This window comes from Lynx rufus, unplaced genomic scaffold (assembly GCF_022079265.1).
Source record: "Lynx rufus isolate CCGP_SWC_20201006 ecotype Redwood Valley unplaced genomic scaffold, mLynRuf1.p SCAF_15, whole genome shotgun sequence".
In the NCBI taxonomy this organism is placed as follows: Eukaryota; Metazoa; Chordata; class Mammalia; order Carnivora; family Felidae; genus Lynx; species Lynx rufus.
Genome location: NW_025814829.1, coordinates 48,180,023 through 48,198,363, shown reverse-complemented (window position 1 = coordinate 48,198,363; position 18,341 = coordinate 48,180,023). Strand labels below are relative to the sequence as shown.

The window sequence follows — 18,341 nt, the reverse complement described above, 5'->3', positions numbered from 1 at the left end:
AGACCTGAAGGACGGGTGCATTACATTTCTGTGGGAGTGCCAGCTCAGGAGAGGAGATGTGTTGGGAACTCTTTCGTTAACCCAGCAAGGCAGGCAGAACAGAGATCCCTCTTCTCTGTGGAGAGACGCAGAAGCCCAAAGTCTTGCCGGAGCTCCCAGGGCTGACAGGTGTAAAACCGTATCAAAGTTCAGGCCTTCGTGCCTCCAAGTTCAGAGCCCTTTGCACTATGTCCATTTAGCACGGGCTTTTGCGTACCTACCATTTGACAAATAAATGGGAGTGCAAGGGAAATATGACACACAATCCTTGACCTAACAGAGTGAGAAACTTGCGTCTATGAGACAGCTCGAGTCCACTCCACCACCAATACAGGCTGACAGGAGGACCATCTCTTGTGCTGCATGTAGCCCGACAGAGAGGGGACGATGTTCCAAAATACTACTTGAGTTCTGCACCCAAGCCTTGAGACCCTCTCAAGGCAAAGGAGTGCACTTGAGTTCCCTGTGCCCCCTCCGAGCTCACATCCTTGACTTTCACTGATGCAGACATTTCAGAACAAAGAGTCTCTTTTCTAATCAACAGTGTGCCTTACACGCAGACATGTGACATTGTTACAGCCAACTGGGCTGTTCCCGCCACAATTATTCTACACTCCGTCCTGTATCCCTGTGTTTCTTTCTTCCGCTCTGCCATTTTCTACCTACGACATTCAATCCTAGTGACTCAGTGACATGTAACACTTTTCTTCTCCAGATGCCCTCACGTCTCAAACTAAGACTGACATTGCCGATCACAGGTGCCTTCCGTCTGGTCACCAACCCCCTGCCCTGTGTGCTGACAGGGGCACCTGCAGCCTCTAGGTCCTGGTCTCATCAAAGATCGGATGCTATTCCTGGGCGTCGCTCTCGCATGCCAGTTGCCACAGTCACTCATGGAAGTCAGGAGAGAAGAGGCAAGGAAAGGGTGGAGGAAGAGAGGAAAGTTGCATGTATGCCAGGAGAAGTCAAAGGTCACCAATTACAGCTTTCCGTTCCAGTCAATGACAGTCAGGACACAGGCTAAGTTCACTAGAAAAGCTGTGGAATGATTCTGCAGATTTGCTTGTGACCAGGGGGCGGCACGGTACCCTGACCACCCCACCCCCAGCACCAAACATGAGCTTGTCAATAATTACTCGAACTTACCCTCCTCCTGGGTAGGACCCAGTACTGTTCGTTGTCGATTCCCTCTTGCTTTAAGATGATGCTAGTCTTCCACGCCACAGGAGACAGTGTTGTCCAACAGCAGAAGCTTCAGCCGGAACACAGTGTTCATCTTCATGATGACTGCGTCTCGTCCACATTCTCATTCAGGTAAGACCCAAGCATTTCGTTCAAAGCAGTTAAATAAACAATAAACCTGGGAAGCTTCCTGTGAAAGTGTCTTTTCTCATGTTCTTTGTTCGCATTGTATGTTCTTCATACTAGGTCCTAAAAAGACTGAAAACAGATTTAAAAAAAAATTTAGTGTTTATTTATTGGGCGGGGAAGAGGCAAAGAGAGAGGGGGACAATGGATTCAAAGTGGGCTCTGTGCTGTCAGCAGAGAGCCCAATGCAAGGCTTGAATTCATGAATCATGAGATCATGACCTGAACTGAGATCAAGAGTAGGATGCTTAACTGATGAAGCCACCCAGTTGCCCCAAGATTTTTTTTAAGTAGGTTCCACACCTCACATGGAGCCCAACGCGGTGCTCGAACTCACGACCCCGAGATCAAGACCTGAGCGGGGATCGAGAGTCGTCAGACATCTAACCAACTGAGGCACGCAGGCACCCCCAGCTTTATTTTTAAATAAACACTGATTCCAAATGTAATCTCTAGACATGGTGAAATGAGGCATTTTGAATCCCTCTTTAAAATAATATCACCTGTCAGATTTTAAATCCACCAAAGCAAAATACAGGCTACACTTACAAAACCTAAAATAATTTACTAAAATCTTTTTTTTTAATGTTTTTATTTATTTTTGAGACAGAGAGAGACAGAGCATGAGCAGGGGAGGGGCAGAGAGAGAGGGAGACACAGAATCGGAAGCAGGCTCCCGGCTCTGAGCTGCCAGCACAGAGCCCGAAGCGGGGCTCGAACTCACGGACCGCGAGATCATGACCTGAGCCGAAGTCGGACGCTCAACCGACTGAGCCACCCAGGCGCCCCACTTTACTAAAATCTTAAATTCTAGATAATTTTGCCACAAGGTGAAGATGTTCATGAGAAAATACTCTCATTATCAAGAATAAAAGCTACTTCTCAGATGGTCGCAACCCCCTCAGGGTGCTAGTCAGAGCAGGGGCAACTCTTCTCCTGCCCCTTTGGCCAAGTGGAACCAGAGTCGCCTGACTCCATCCCCCACCCAGCGGGCTCCTATTCATCCCACAACGCACCTCTTCTCACACCTGTCCTCTCCACACATTTCCTTTTCTTCCCACACCCTTCCTCTGTTCCATACCCTTTCCTCTCCCCTCTCTTTTCTTTTCCCATTTCCTACCTCAGTCTCAGGTCTTGACCTCTCTTATGCCTCCCACCCCTTGCCATTCAAAAACTGTAAAATTAAGTCCAAAGATAAATTGGTATTACTTGTTTTGAGAACTCTGCGTTTTAATTTTTAAAGTAGGTGCTTTGAACATTTTCTCTTTTTCACTCTAAGATAAAAATTTACTGTTCTATGTGTGGGCGCACACGGATGTGTGTTTCTTTGTGCCCCATGTGTGTTCTTCATGTTCCCCTTGGGGATTAGTGGACCTTGAAAGAGAAAAGGGTACCTGCTCTGGGACTGCATTTCTTTGGACAAGCCCCATCAAACCTGCTTGAACTCCATCATCTCTTGTCAATGGACAGATACTAGGTTTGCTGAAACTGGTCCTATCCATCTTCCACATGAAGCAGCTCCAAAACGACAGATCAAGACGCTGGGGTTCCTCACTGCTCCAAAGTAGGGCTGGAGAGTGAATTTTGTGCAGCAGCCTGGTAAACTGAGGAATGACCAATTTCAGGCTACTGAAGTGACATCACTGAACGCTGAGCTGGGGGTAGATGCCCAGTAAGCCCACTGTTCATAAGATGAGTGTAAATAACATCAAGAGAAACACAGTAGTAAAATGTGGTAAAATTGTTATTTCATTTACAATAAGGTTGCAGAGGTTAATAAAATGTCAAATTTCTTTGTTTTGGGATAGAATTCAAGTTGGGTTGATGACGCTAGTTACTGTGTATTGAGTTATGACTTTGATTGGCAGTTATGCCATTGGTTGATGAAACAAAGAAATTAGATAGAAGAACTCATGAATAAAAACAAGAGCCAGTATTTTTGAAAGAAAAGTCAAATAGACAAATCTCTGGCAAATCTGACCCCCCCCAAAGAGAGAGAGAAACACATATATAATGCTATGCCAGACAAGGGAACACAACCACAACATGGAGGAAATTTTTAAAGCATTTTTAAATGTAATGTAAATATTTTTTTAATTTGAAAATGAAAAGCTAGTTAGCAAAGTTACCAAAATTAACTAAAGAGATAAAAGATATATCAATAACCATAGAAGAAATGGAAATAATTGCCAAAATTATCCAGACCCTGATGGTTTACATATAACCTATCATACCTTCAAGAAAATGATAATACTTAAGTTATTAAAAGTGTTTTACATATATAACAGCAAAAGAAACAATTCTTCATTTATTTTACAAATTGGGCATAATGCTAATACCAAAAGTTGAAAAAAATAAGCCCTAAACATCTCGCATTTACAGATACAAAAATCCAACAAAAATATTGATAGACCAAAATCAGTGGTGTATTTCAAGGTCAAATGCACATGACAAGTAGATTTCTTTTTAGGATTAAAAGTGTGGTTCAATATAGGGAAACCTATTAATATGTTTTACTTTATTGGTAGAGTAACAAAGAAAAATCATACCAACAGCTCAAAAGATGCTAAAAGTGCATCTATTAAAATCCAACACCGATCCCTGCTAAAAATACTTGGTGAACTAAGGTTAGAAGACAATTTCCTTAATTTAATAAACATAAATGACTATATGACCAAATTAATGGCGTTCTCACTAAAGTCATGAGAAAAGATAAAAGTACCCACCATCGCCACTATGTTTCAACATCGTTCCGCAGGCTGTTTCACAATTCAATGCGATAAGAAAAATTAACAACATTGGAAAGTAGAAAACACGTTTTTTGCATACATTATTATTTCACAATGAGAAAACTCTCAAGAGGGTAAACCGAGAGCCATTAGAGCTAAAAAGAGATTTCACTATGGTAGCAAGCTATGAGATAACTACATACAAATACACAGGCTTCTTGTAAAGCAGAAATAACCAGTTAGAAAACATAACAGGGAACAAATCCCTTTCACAAGAGCAACTAAAAAGAGAGAACAACTTGGAATAACAAGACATGTGCTATGCCTATCTAAATAAAATTGTATTCTTTATATATTAAAATATAAAAGTAGTCTTAGGAAAATGGAAAGACCTACCAAGTCTCTAAATGAAAAAGTTTACTATTTAAAAGATATCAATCCTTTCCCCAACTTCATTGGTAAGCTTAATGTAGTTCCAATATTAATTTTTGCCAGTTCTTATGTTTTTATGTATTTGCTTCTTAAAAGTGCCAAATTGATTCTAAAGTTTATATGGAAGGATCCATAGATAAAAATATAGTTTATATGAAAGATTATATAAGCAAGAAGTCATTTTTAGAAAAGAAATTCCTGAAGGTAGGTCATCCCTAGTAGCTATCAAAACAATTATATTACTATATCTAAATTATGTTAGAAAAGTTAATAAAACAGTATGGTACTGGTAAAGTAAAAGAAAGACCAATAAAACGGGAAAAGAGAGCCTAAAAATAGTCCTAGATTTTGGAGGAAACTTAACATACGGCAAAAGGAGCACTGAAAATTAGAGCAATTAATTCACATTAGAAATTTTTCTACCAGTCAGATCAACAAAGATTAAAAAGTTTGATAACCCCCTTTGTTGGCAAGGAAGTGTGGAAATAAACAGGTTTTCTAACTGGTTATTTCTGCTTTACAAGAAACCTGGACTAATATAAATTAGTCCAACCTTCGTGGAGCAATTAAGCAATATATTTTAAAATTTAAAATACTCATACCCTTTGATACAACAAATTCTATTTCTAGAAATTCCTTCAGAAAAAAAAAAACAGAAAGTCAGCAATGGTGCAACTATAAGAATCCTCATTATTGTTTAAAATATAAAAAAAAATTGAGAATCTAAATATCAATGAAGAAAAATTGGTTAAATAAATTATCATAAATCTATACAATACCTCCATCGGAATGGATGGAGAAATCTGCCCATTATATGTTTTATGTGAAAAAAAGCAATTTGAAAAATAGTATAGTATGATTCCATTTCTGTTATATATTGTGGGGGGGCAGATATACAGGCACAGAATTAAATCTATTCAGATATGTACAAACTATTTGTATCTGGGGATTGGATTCCGGGGACTCTCTCTACTTTGTTCATTTCTATAATCCTTGAATCTTGGTACAATCTGCACATATTTCTTTGATTATTATAAAAAACCTTTTTAAGTATTTCTATTTTTAGAAGCAGAGGTAATTAATACATGCTTGATTTTTTTTTTTTATCTCAAAATACTGGTGCCGTGGGTGCAAAAATCATGAAAGTGTCTTTGATCATGACAAGAATGGATCATTAAGCTTAACTGCTGTGACAACCTTTAGAAGAAGACGTTGAGAATCCTTTCAAATCCAGTACTGCCGGGAACAATCTTTCATCGGAAAAAGTAGGTCACGTTCTGTGGGATTCAAGGGTATCTCAGTGCCCCTGCTCCCCAGCTCCTCTCTACCCTTCTCCCCACCCCACCCCAAACCCAAATACCTTTGCCATATACATAAGAGTTTTAATCATTTGGTTCAAGACTTCTTTGTTGCCTTTAAAATGAAATTGTCCCTGGGAAGTCTAGTCTATTCAGTTTTATAACATTTATATTTAGAATATATGTCTGTGAGCCCCTTTCCTGACAGTGGGCCTAGAGATGGGCCAGGAGGGAGGGTACAAATATACGGGCACTATTAGGGCCCATTTTGTTTTTCTTTTTGGGGCAGCACTAGTGGCTGTGGAACTCAAACTGAGAATAGATTTAACATATACAGAAAAGATGTGTAGAAATCAGTAAAACATTTTAAGTGGCACCAAACTAGGTAAAGGGACTCAAATAGGATTCTAAGACTGAAGGTATGGGAGCTCGAACAGTGTTTTGGCTTCCTTTTTTTTAAAAAAACAAGAAAATGCATTATTATTTTACTAATAAATTACCAACAATAAATGAATTGATAATAATACTAACAAGTTGAAAACAACCTAAAAGGTAGAGAATGGTTAAAGTCATTATGACACATGTAGATAACACATGCAATGGAATACAGCCTTAAAATGATAAAAAATATCTCTATATTTAACATACCAAGATGTTCAAGGCATATTACTAAGAAAAAAGATTACCGAATAGTACGTGTGGAAGAGTCCCATTTTTGAAATATAGATATAGAAATAAACACATTCACATACTTCTTCAAACTGTTGGCCCCAGGACCCTTCCCCAGTAAAATCACCTCCCATTCTTTTTTAGAGTCTCCATGAGTTGCTTTTATTAATGTGCTCCTCATTTATGCTCTCGTGGCATAAATTATGCTCTCACATTCCTCCACTGCAGCCCTCCCTTGGCTTCTGCCACAGTCCGCCCAGAGTTACTGGGAGAATGTTGGTTCCAGACACAAGAGGTTGCCTCTTACAGGCCCAGGAAGCTACAGACCGATGCAGCACAAAATGGAGCTGACCTCAGCGTGCACCACTCTGGAGACCGGCCATGCTCTGACTGAAATGTGAAGGAAGCCCCTTCCCATTCCTGTTTCCTTTGTCATCTAAGCCTTTTGCCGATAGTCTCTGTCTCCACAGGCCTAAGATTTACAGAACGGCTGGGTGAGCTTTTGGGGAAAGCAGGTAAAAAAAAAAAAAAGAGAGACAGACAAGAAGGCACATAACACACATGATTAAATTCTTTCTATTCCCTACATTTTGCTCCCCAGGAGTTTCCATCTGTTCCAAGTTTCAGCCTTGTCCAAATAGCAAAATCAAAAATGCTTTATGCATATCGACCTTTGCAAATCAACACCTGCTTTACCCAACCCCTTTCTTCAACACAGCAAAGCTGTGATACCAGTTCAGGCCCAACCAATTGCCCTCCCTAACCAACCAACCCACATAAATGTGTGTGTGTGTGTGTGTTTGTGTGTGTGTATAAACACACATGGAACTAAAAACAGTATTTACCTCTGGGTGGAATTATGGGGGAGTTTTGTTCCTTTTTGATTATTTACGTTTTCTGTTTTTTCTACACAGGATATGGATAATTTATAAGTTTTTCTAACTTAAATTTTAAATTACACTCAAGGCCACACATATATTCTCTTTGGATGGTCAGACTAATGGGAAATTGTTTTTGTTTTTATGAACAAATGCGTAACAAATGCGTAAATTTTCCAGAATAACCATGATCCCTTTTTAAGTGAAAATGAAAATATAACCCTTTACTTTTCTGAGATATTTCATTGTGGATTTTTCTGAGAGATTTAATTGTGGATAGAGACGTGAGGCAAAGGTGGGATTGGTTCTTAGAAGTTAGTGTTGAAATTCTGGTAAAGGATAAGGTCCTTTCAGAAAGAATAAACATGGGTAAGTTTGTTGGGAAAAGAAGTGGACTAGGAGGGGAGCAGAAGAATGAATTAGAGATTGGATAGGTGGATTGGGAAGGAGGAGGAAGACTGATTATGAAGACACAGGAGAGAGGTACCTGGGTGGCTCAGTAGCTTAAGCCTCTGACTCTTGATTTCAGCTCAGGTCATGATCTCACAGTTGTGGGATTGAGCCCCGAGCCCCAGCACAGAACCTGCTTAAGATTTTCTCTCTCTCTCTCCCCCAACATACCCCTGTGCACCGCCCCCCACTCACTCTCTCTCTCAAAAAACAAACAAAAAAAACAAACAAACAAAAAAAACACCAGAGAGACAGACGATCCATTGGTGTGGTTGCATACTTGCATTTTAGTGGTAAACTCCACTAGCAATCAGTCAACTTCAAAGTGAAGTTCTTAAATTTTACAACACTTAATCAAGCTTTACCTAGTTAGCCAGGATGTAAAAACCACAAGTAAAACACGAAGTTGAAGGTATAGTTTTAAAAGGACAGCTGTGGTTTCCGTTCACAGACTGCAAGGATAGGGTAGGGGTCTGTCATTGCACTGTGACAGGGGCAGTTGAGATGGAAGTGGAAAGAGAGCACAAAGGAAAGTGCAGTCAAGAGGCAGCTCACTAGCGCCTGTCTCTTCTGCTGACGACAGTGACAAATTGCGGATGATGTGCAAAAAACAACAACCTAAAGCATCTGAAAAGTAAAGAAACCCAGTCATAGTTAGGAGGGGAGTCAAAAGCTGGAAAAGCAATTTGTACAGGGATGGAGCTCCCATTTTAAAAAATTTTTTTAATGCTTATTAATTTTTGAGAGAGGCAGAGAAACAGAGTGTGAGTGAAGAAGGGGCAGAGAGAGAAAGAGACACAGAATCTGAAGCAGGCTCCAGGCTCCGAGCTGTCACCACAGAGCCCGATGCAGGGCTAGAATCCACGAGCAGCAAGATTGTGACCTGAGCTGAAGTTGGATGCCCAACCAACTGAGCCACCCAGGCGCCCGGGGGGCTCTCATTTCATTTCCTGTTTTTTTTTTTTCACAGTGCTGAACCAAGGGCAGTCATGCAACAGAGCTACAATGGTGGTACCACAGACAGCTAACACCTCAAGAAAGGACCCTGTGTCTGGAAACACTGGGAAAGGCAGTGCCTTGAGCAAAGAATATGGGAGAGAATCTGGGTTTCTTTTCGTGTGTGTGTGTGTGTGTGTGTGTGTGTGTCCCTTCTCTCAGAGCTTCCCAAGGGTGATACCCTAGCAGAATCAGCCAGGGTATCAAATGGCATGATCAGCTAATACCCAATAAAAACTTTGCTTTATGGTCAAACATTTTTTTATGGTTCTTGCGGTCCAAAGAGAATTGGAATAAATCACTGGGTAAATTTTCTCTTTTTTCACTCTCTTCTTAGCACCAAAAGTAGTCCTGATTACAGGAACTATGTAGCAGCACAGGAATCCAAGACTCCAAGAGAACCCCACCTATCTGGCCAGAGGACCAAGGAGTCTCTGCAGGTGGGAGAATGTGGGGGAATCCTGAATAGAAGGGAGTTAGAGAGGGGCGCCTGGGTGGTTCAGTCGGTTAAGCATCCGACTTTGACTCAGGTCATGATTTCACAGTTCTCCAGTTAGAGCCCCACATTGGGCTCTCTGCTGTCAGGGCGGAGCCCGCTTTTGATCCTCTGTTCCCCCCACCCTGCCCCTCCCCCCGCTTGCTCCCTCTCTCTCAAAAATAAATAAACATTAAAAGAAGAAGAAGGGAGCTAGAGAAGTTGGAGAGAGGGCTCTCCTGACTCTGTGTACAAACTAGCACAAGGCATAGGCTTAATCCTGAGCTGCATATGCGTGGAACATATTCAAGGCAGCCTAGCAAAGGTTCCAAAAACACTGGAACTTGACACTGCAGCTATCATGCACAGAATGTAGCCAGACAGTCTGAAATAACCCAGGTAGACTACCTGTTAAAATAATCCAACAAGTCAACATTCTCTGGAGGATTTTAATGGGAATCATTCATATTCAATATTCGAAACGTCTGGGATACAATCCAAAATTACTCAACACACAAAGAACCAAGAAAAGACCAATTTACAAGGGAAAGACAATCAACAAATGCCACCCACTGAGATGACCAAGATATTAGAATAATCAGGTACAGACTTTAAGCAGCTATTATAACATGCTATGAGAAGTAAAAATTAACAATGTTGAAAAAAAGGAAAAAGAAAACAGAAAATACAGGCAGAGAAATAAAAACTGTAAAAAAAAAAAAAAAAGCCCATCTTACAAAACTAAATGTATGCTAGGCATTTACCCAGATAAGTTAAAGACTTATGTCCACACAAAAACCTGCAGAAGAATGTTTAGAGCAGCTTTATAATTGCTAAATTAGAAGCAGACAAGATGCCCTTTAGCAGGTGAATGGATAAACTGTGGTGCATTCACAAAATGGAATATTATTCATCACTAAAAAGAAATGAGCGCTAAAACCATTAAAACACATGGAAGAAACTTAAGTGCATATTTCTTAGTGAAAGAAGCCCTTCTGAAAAGACTACATACTGTATGATTTCAACTATAAGACATTCTGGAAAAGGCAAATCTATGGATACAGGAAAAAAGATCAGTGGTTACCAACAGCTTAGAGGAGAGGGAGGGATGAATAGAGCACAGAGGATTCTTAGGGCAGTGAAACTATTCTGTACAAAGCTATAAAGGTGGATACATGTCATTATACATTTGTTAAAACCTATGAAATGTATACCAAGAGTGAACCCTAAAGTAAACTGTGGACTTTGGGTGATAAAGATGTATCAATGTAGATTCATTGATTGTAACAAAAGACCCACTTTCATGCCAGATGTTGATTATGGGGGAATTTGTGCATGTATAGGGGCAGAAGGCATATGGGAATGCTCTGTACTTTCTTCTCAATTTCACTGTGAACCTATAATTGCTCTAAAATGTGAAATTTATTTTTTTTAAGTTTTAAAGAACCAAATTGAAATTTTAGGTGTGAAAAAATACAATGTCTGAAATTGATACTTCAACTGAAGCCTCAAGGGCAAAATGGAGAAGAAAAGAAAGAAGAGTCAGTGAACAGAGTGAAAGATCAATAGAAAGGAGGAAGAGGCAAAACCAGAGGGACAACTGGAAAATAAATAATAAAGCAAATCTAAAAATATCAGTAAGTACATTCAATGTAAATGATCTAAACATACTAATTAACAGTTTGTCAGATTGAATTAAAAATAAACAGTACCACAATATATGCTATCTATAAGAAACCCACTTCAAGAATAAAAACATAAATGGGTTAAAAGTGAAAAGGTGGAAAAAGGAGACATCATGCAGACATTAATCAAAAGACAAATGGGGGGGGGGGGCGGCGCACCTGGGTGGCTCAGTCGGTTAAGCGTTCAACCCTTGGTTTCAGCTCAGGTCATGATCTCCCAGTTTGTGAGTTCAAGCCCCTCATCGGGCTCAGCGCTGCTGGTGTGGAGCCTGCTTGGGATTCTCTCTCTCTCCTTCTCTCTCTTCCCCTCCCCTTCTCTCTCTCAAAATAAATAAATCAACTTAAAAAAAAAAAAAGACAAATGGAGTGGCTATATTAGTATCAAAGTAGACCTCAAAACAAGGAATATTATCAGGGATAAAAAAAATATATTTCATAATGAGAAAAGGGTCAATTCTCTCTCTCTCTCTCTCTCTCACACACACACACACACACACACACACACACACACACACACAAATAATAACAACAATCTTGGGGCGCCTGGGTGGCTCAGTCGGTTGAGCGTCCGACTTCGGCTCCGGTCATGATCTCGCGGTCTGTGAGCCCGAGCCCCGCGTCGGGCTCTGGGCTGACAGCTCAGAGCCTGGAACCTGCTTCATATTCTGGGTCTCCCTCTCTCTCTCTCTGCCCTCTCCAGCTCATGCTGTCTCTCTCTGTCTCTCAAAAATAAATAAACACTAAAAAAAAAAATTAAAAAAAAATAATAACAACAATCTTAAATGTGTATTTAGCTAATAAGAGAGCTTCCAAAAACTGAAAACAGACACAGAAATGGAATGGGAAGTAGATAAATCCACAATTATATTTAGAGCCTTCAACATCTTTTTCACAGTAATTGATAGAAGTAGACAGTCAGTGCCAATATAGAAAACATGAACAATATTATAAACCAGTTGATGTAATTGACATTTCTATAACACTGTACCCAACAATAACAGAAAACACATTTTTTTGTAAGTATACACGGAACATTCACCATGAAAGACCATATTCTGGGCCATAAAACCAACCTTAACAAATTTAGAATAACTGAAATCATACAAAACATATTCCTGGATCATAATGGGATTGAATTAGACAGTAATAAAAGAAAGATATCTAGTAAATCTCCCAAATATTTGGAAATCAAATAATATACTTCTAAATTATCCATGGGTCAAAGGGAAAGTCACATGGGAAATTGGGGTGGGGGGAACTGAATGAAAATGAAAATACAACAAACATATCAGAATTTGTGGGAGGCACTTAACGCAGTGATTCAAAGGAAATTTATAGCATTAAATGCTTATGTAGGAAAAGAAGACTGTCTTAATTCCATGATCTAATCTTACACTTCAAAAATCTAGGGAAAAAAGAGCAAAATAAACCCAAAGCAAGAAAAAGGAAAGGAAATTATGAAGGTAAAAGCTGAAATCAATTAAAATTGAAAATAGAAACAGAATAGAGAAAATTAATAAAACCAAAAGCTGGTTCTTTGAAAAGTTCAGTATAATTGATAAACCTCTCACTAAACTGACCAAGAATAATAGAGAGGACATGAGTTACCAAAATCAGGAATAAAAGAAGGTAAATTACTACTGACCCCACAGACACTAAAAAGATCATAAGGGAAATTCTATGAAAAACTCTATGTTTATAAATTTGATAATATAGATGAAATTCTTTATTTAAAAAAAATTTTTTAATGTTTATTTATTTTTGAGAGAGAGACAGAGACAGAGCGTGAGTGGGGAGGAGCAGAGAGAGGGAGACACGGAATCTGAAGCAGGCTCCAGGCTCTGAGCTGTCAGCACAGAGCCCAATGTGGGGCTCGAACTCACAACCTGTGAGATCATGACCTGAGCTGAAGTTGGAGCTTAACCGACTGAGCCACGCAGGTGCCTCTAGATGAGATTCTTTAGTAAGCAAACTATCAAACTCATTCAGGAAGGAATAGATGCATTTCTATTAAAGAAATCTATTTATTTCTTTTATATATATACACATATATATATGTATATATATAATATTTATTGAAGAAACTGAATTTGTCATTTTAAACCTTCTAAAAAGGACACTCCAGGCCCAGGGGGTAAAGTCAACCAAACACTGATGGAAGAAATAATAATTCTACACACTCTCATCCTGAAAAAGAAGATAAAGGAACGTTTCTCAATTGATTTTGTAAGGTTAGTATTTTATTACCCAATGAAATTATCATATAAAGACATTACAATCAAGAAAATTTCAAATGAATATCCCTCATGAACAAAGATACAAAAATCTTACAAAAAGGGCACCTGGGGGCTCAGTCGGCTTAGCATCCAACTCTTAACTTCGACCCAGATCACGATCTCACCGTTCATGGGATTGAGCCCTACATCAGGCCCTGCACTGGGATTCCCTCTCTCTGCCCCTCCCCTGCTCACGCATGCTCTCTCTCCTTCAAAATAAATAAATAAACTTTAAAAATCTTAAAAAAGTGGGGCGCCTGGGTGGCGCAGTTGGTTAAGCTTCCGACTTCAGCCAGGTCACGATCTTGCGGTCCGTGAGTTCGAGCCCCGCGTCGGGCTCTGGGCTGATGGCTCAGAGCCTGGAGCCTGTTTCCGATTCTGTGTCTCCCTCTCTCTCTGCCCCTCCCCCGTTCATGCTCTGTCTCTCTCTGTCCCAAAGATAAATAAACGTTGAAAAAAAAAATCTTAAAAAAAAACACAAAAATATCTTACAAATTATTAACAAGTTGAATCCATCAATATATGAAAAAGATAATATGACACAACCAAGTGGGATTTATCCCAGGAATGCAAGGCTTTTTCAACATTTGAAAAGCCATTGGTGCAACTCACCTTGTCAAAAGTCTGAAGAAGAATAACCACATGAGTATCTTACTGGATGCAGGAAAAGCATTAGAATAAATTCAATATCCATTCATGATAGCAACTGTCAGCAAACTCAGAAGGGAACTTCCTTAACCTAATAAAAGGCATCTATGGAAAACCTGAAACTAACTTCTTACTTAATGATGACTCGATGGTTTCCTCCTAAGATTGGGAATGAGGAAAGGATGCCCTCTGACCCCTCCTACTCAACACCGTACTGAATGTCCTAACTGGTATAATAATGCAATAAAAAGAAGTAAAGAACATATAAATTGGAATAGAAAAAAAAACTTTATTTATAGATAACATGATTGTGTACATCAAAAATTTCAAAGACCTAATGTGCCTGAAACTAGTGAGTTAGCAAGGTGACAGGATACAGGTCAACATACAAAAGTCATCTTATTCCTATATACCAGCAATGAACAACTGGAATTTCAAATTTAAAAAATACTATCTACACTAGTATACAAAATAAGCAAAGTACTCAGGTATAAACCTAATAAAACACATGCAGAATCTGTCTGCTAAAATCCACATAAGATTGATGGAAGAAACCAAAGAAAATCTAAATAAATGCTGAGACATACAATAGTCAAGGATTGGAAGATTCAAGACTGTCAAGATGACAGTTTTCTCCAAACCAATGTACAGAGTCAGTGCAATCCCAATCACAATTCTGCAGGATTTTTTTGTTGACACAGACAGCTGATTCAAAATTTTATATGGAGAGCCAAAGGAACCATAACAGCCAACAACAAACAAACAAAAATAGAAAAAGAACAAAGTTGGAGGCTTCATACTACCTAATTTCAAGGCTAAACAGCAGTCAAGACACAGTGGTATTAGCAAAAGGATAGAAATATAGATCAATGAGGGGCACCTGGGTGGCGCGGTTGGTTGGGCACCCGACTTCAGCTCAGGTCATGATCTCGCAGTTCGTGAGTTCGAGCCCCGCGTCGGGCTCTGTGCTGACAGCTCAGAACCTGCAGCCTACTTTGGATTCTGTGTCTCCCTCTCTCTGTGCCCCTCCCCCACTCACACTCTGTCTCTCTGTCTCTCTCTCAAAAATAAAGATTAAAAAAATAAAAAAAGAAAAAAGAACTATAGATTAATGAAATAGAATTGAGGCAACAACAGATGTTGGTGAAGATGCAGAGAAAAAGGATCTCTTTTGCATTGTTGGTGGGAATGAAAGCTGGTGCAGCCACTCTGGAAAACAGTATGGAGGTTCCTCAAAAAACCAAAAATAGAACTACCCTACGACCCAGCAATTGCACTACTAGGTATTTATCCAAGGGATACAGGTGTGCTGTTTCGAAGGGACACATGCACCCCTATGTTTAGAGCAGCACTATCAACAATAGCCAAAGTATGGAAAGAGCCCAAATGTCCATTAATGGATGAATGGATAAAGAAGATGTGGTATATATACACAATGGAGTATTCCTCGGCAATCAAAAAGAATGAAATCTTGCCATTTGCAACTATGTGGATGGAACTAGAGGGTATTATGCTAAGTGAAATTAGTCAGAGAAAGACAAAAATCACATGACTTCACTCATATGAGGACTTTCAGAGGCAAAACAGATGAACATAAGGGAAGGGAAACAAAAATAATATAAAAACAGGGAGGGGGACAAAACAGAAGAGACTCATAAATATGGAGAACAAACTGAGGGCTACTGAAGGGGTTGTGGGAGGGGGGATGGGCTAAATGGGTAAGGGGCATTAAGGAATCTACTCCTGAAATCATTGCTTCACTATATACTAACTAATTTGGATATAAATTTTAAAAAATAAAGTTAAGTTATACAAAAAAAAAATTAAAAAAAAAGAAAAAAGAACTATAGATCAATGAAATAGAATTGAGGGTCCAAAAATACATCCTCTATTTAGGGTCAATTGTTCTTTGTTAAAGCTGCAAAGCAGTTCAATGGAGAAAACATGGTATTTTTTAAACAAATAATGCTGAAACATTTGGCTATTCAGATGCAAATAAATGCATACATACATAAATGCAAAGATAGGCCTTGATCTATTCCTCACACCTTACACAAAATCAACTTGAAACAGATCATAGGCATAAATGCAAATTAATTTCTAGAAAAAATGTTACTTGCTCTTCTGCATATGAGTCTTTTTTTCCCCCTACAAAAGTCCTGCAATTACCTAACCAGGAGCAGATACCTCACAAAAGAGAGGCCGGCCATGTTCCTTAAAACCTACTCCAATCGCCCTTGTTGCCACTAGACCCATAACTTGGATTACCTTTCAATGTGTTCCAGTGGCCTGTTAGTGACAGCAGGTGCCTCTGCTGAGTCTAGCTTCCCAGATTTGCCCCTTCATCCAGGGAGTCACTACTTGCTCTGCAGAGCATGGATGGGCCAAGATAATCTAAATAGCATGTCCTCCCTGTATACATGTTATGAAACAGCCTAAGGTACGCATACCTTCCATCTCTTGCCTTGTTTATTTTCAGTGGTTGTTTCCTCCTTTGACCCACAGTTTCTGGCTCCAATTTAGGACCTAAGGCTGAAGTACAAAACAAACGCAAGTTTGGAAAGGAAGGTGGAAAAGTTTGTTCTAACAGAATTCGTCCACCTGACCACTGAAATACCTAGCCTAGCTTCTTAGTTTTTATTCACTGCTGTCATTAAATATTTATTAAGTAATGACAACAAACTTACTGGGCAAGTAAAACAGATCACATGTTACGTAGCTATAAGAAAATACAAAGCCAAAGCCCCACCCCCCAACCCTCAAGAGTCCATTCTAGATGAAGAGTAAACACATGCCTTTATGTCTTCACAGATTGTGCTTACTGGAGCATTCCCAAACTCTTTTCAGTGGGTGACACACCTCTAGGTGATGGAATTTTCCAGACTCCACGTGGGCAAGGTAGCTGTGCAGACAGAATACCCTAAAAGTGCTTCTGAGGGAAGTAGGGGTTGTCCTCATGCTGGAGGATGACAAAGGTAGATGATATTTGAAGGAGCAGATGGTTAGAGCACAGTGTCCAGCCCCAGGGAATTGATCTCAGTAAGGCAGCTAGCACTGCTTATCACCCCCATGCCTCCAGTTGTCCCACAAGCAGGCATTGTTAGTGACTGATATAAAATGGAGTGTGGCCCATGATGGCTATAAGAACTACCCAAATCTTCCTGATTTGAATTCGCTGTTTCTTAATAGGCAGCAAATTATTTTTATTATATGCTTGAATAACCATGTAAAAGAGGGGCACAGGAGTGGCTCAGTCCATTGAACTCTTGATTTAGATTTAGGTCATAATCCCAGGGTCATGGGATCAAGCCCCCATCCAGCTTCATGCTGAATGTGGAGCCTGCTTAAGATTCTCTCCCTCCCTCTGGCCCTCTTCCCCACTCTTGCACTCACTCTCTCTCTCTCTGAAATAAAAATAAAAAAAAAAAACATGTAAAAGAAAAAATGGGATAGGACAGAAGAAATGTTTAGAGGAAAAGGATGAAAAAATTGAGAAGTAAGGAAAAAGCATTACACTCTAAGTTCACTGAGGTCTTGTACCAACACCTAGCACTATGGCTTGCACATAGAGAGACAAATGCTTGCTGAATGGATGAACAAGTGAATGAGGAGGGGAAAGGGGAGAGAAACTACATGTATGAATAATTTAACTTGGTAACTATTTATAAATATTCAATAAGTCTCTTTAAATAGCAAGTAAATCTGCTTTTATATAAAAAGCCAACACCAATGATATTCCCTTCCAGCTCTTCCAGTCAGAAGTGTGCACTTCCGGAGGCACCTGGGTGGCTCAGTCCATTAGGCGTCCGACTTCCGCCCAGGTCATGATCTCGCAGTTTGTGAGTTCAAGCCCTGCGCTGGGCTCTGTGCTGACAGTTTAGGGCCTGGAACCTGCTTCAGATTCTGTGTCTCCGTCTGCCCCTCCCCTACTCGCACTCTGTCTTTCTCTCTCTCTCTCAAAAATAAAAAAATGTTACAGCATTAAAAAAAATAAAAAAGAAGTGTGTGCTTCTCACTGGGTAGCCTCTATTTCAAGTGAATCAGCCATATATCCCGCCCAGCTCCCTTTATGATCAAGGTATTGACCCCAGAGATAGGACCATGGAACAGAGCAAAGTTAACAGGTTCCCAACTAGGCCTGAAGCCATGGTTTGGTTTGCCCTGGAACTGTATTCTTAACTAACATGAGATGGAAATGAAGGCTGAATGCTTATTGACAAGAACTGACTACATACCTAAGTGAGTATGCGAAACAATAAACTTTATCTGTCCACGGGGAGTCCTGGAAGAGGCAGTCACTGATTGAGTAGCACATGTAAAGACTTTGTTGATAAAGCCTTCATTGTCTAGCTCTCTGTGCAACGAAAGAATTTAGCTTAGCGACACTTGAGCTCAGTA

The 18,341-nt window shown here is 39.7% G+C and overlaps 1 pseudogene; it reads right to left on the bottom strand.

Annotated features, from left to right (window-relative positions):
* The window catches only part of LOC124510213 (60S ribosomal protein L7a-like), a 123,311-nt pseudogene that overhangs the window by 91,572 nt on the left and 13,398 nt on the right, over positions 1-18,341 (bottom strand).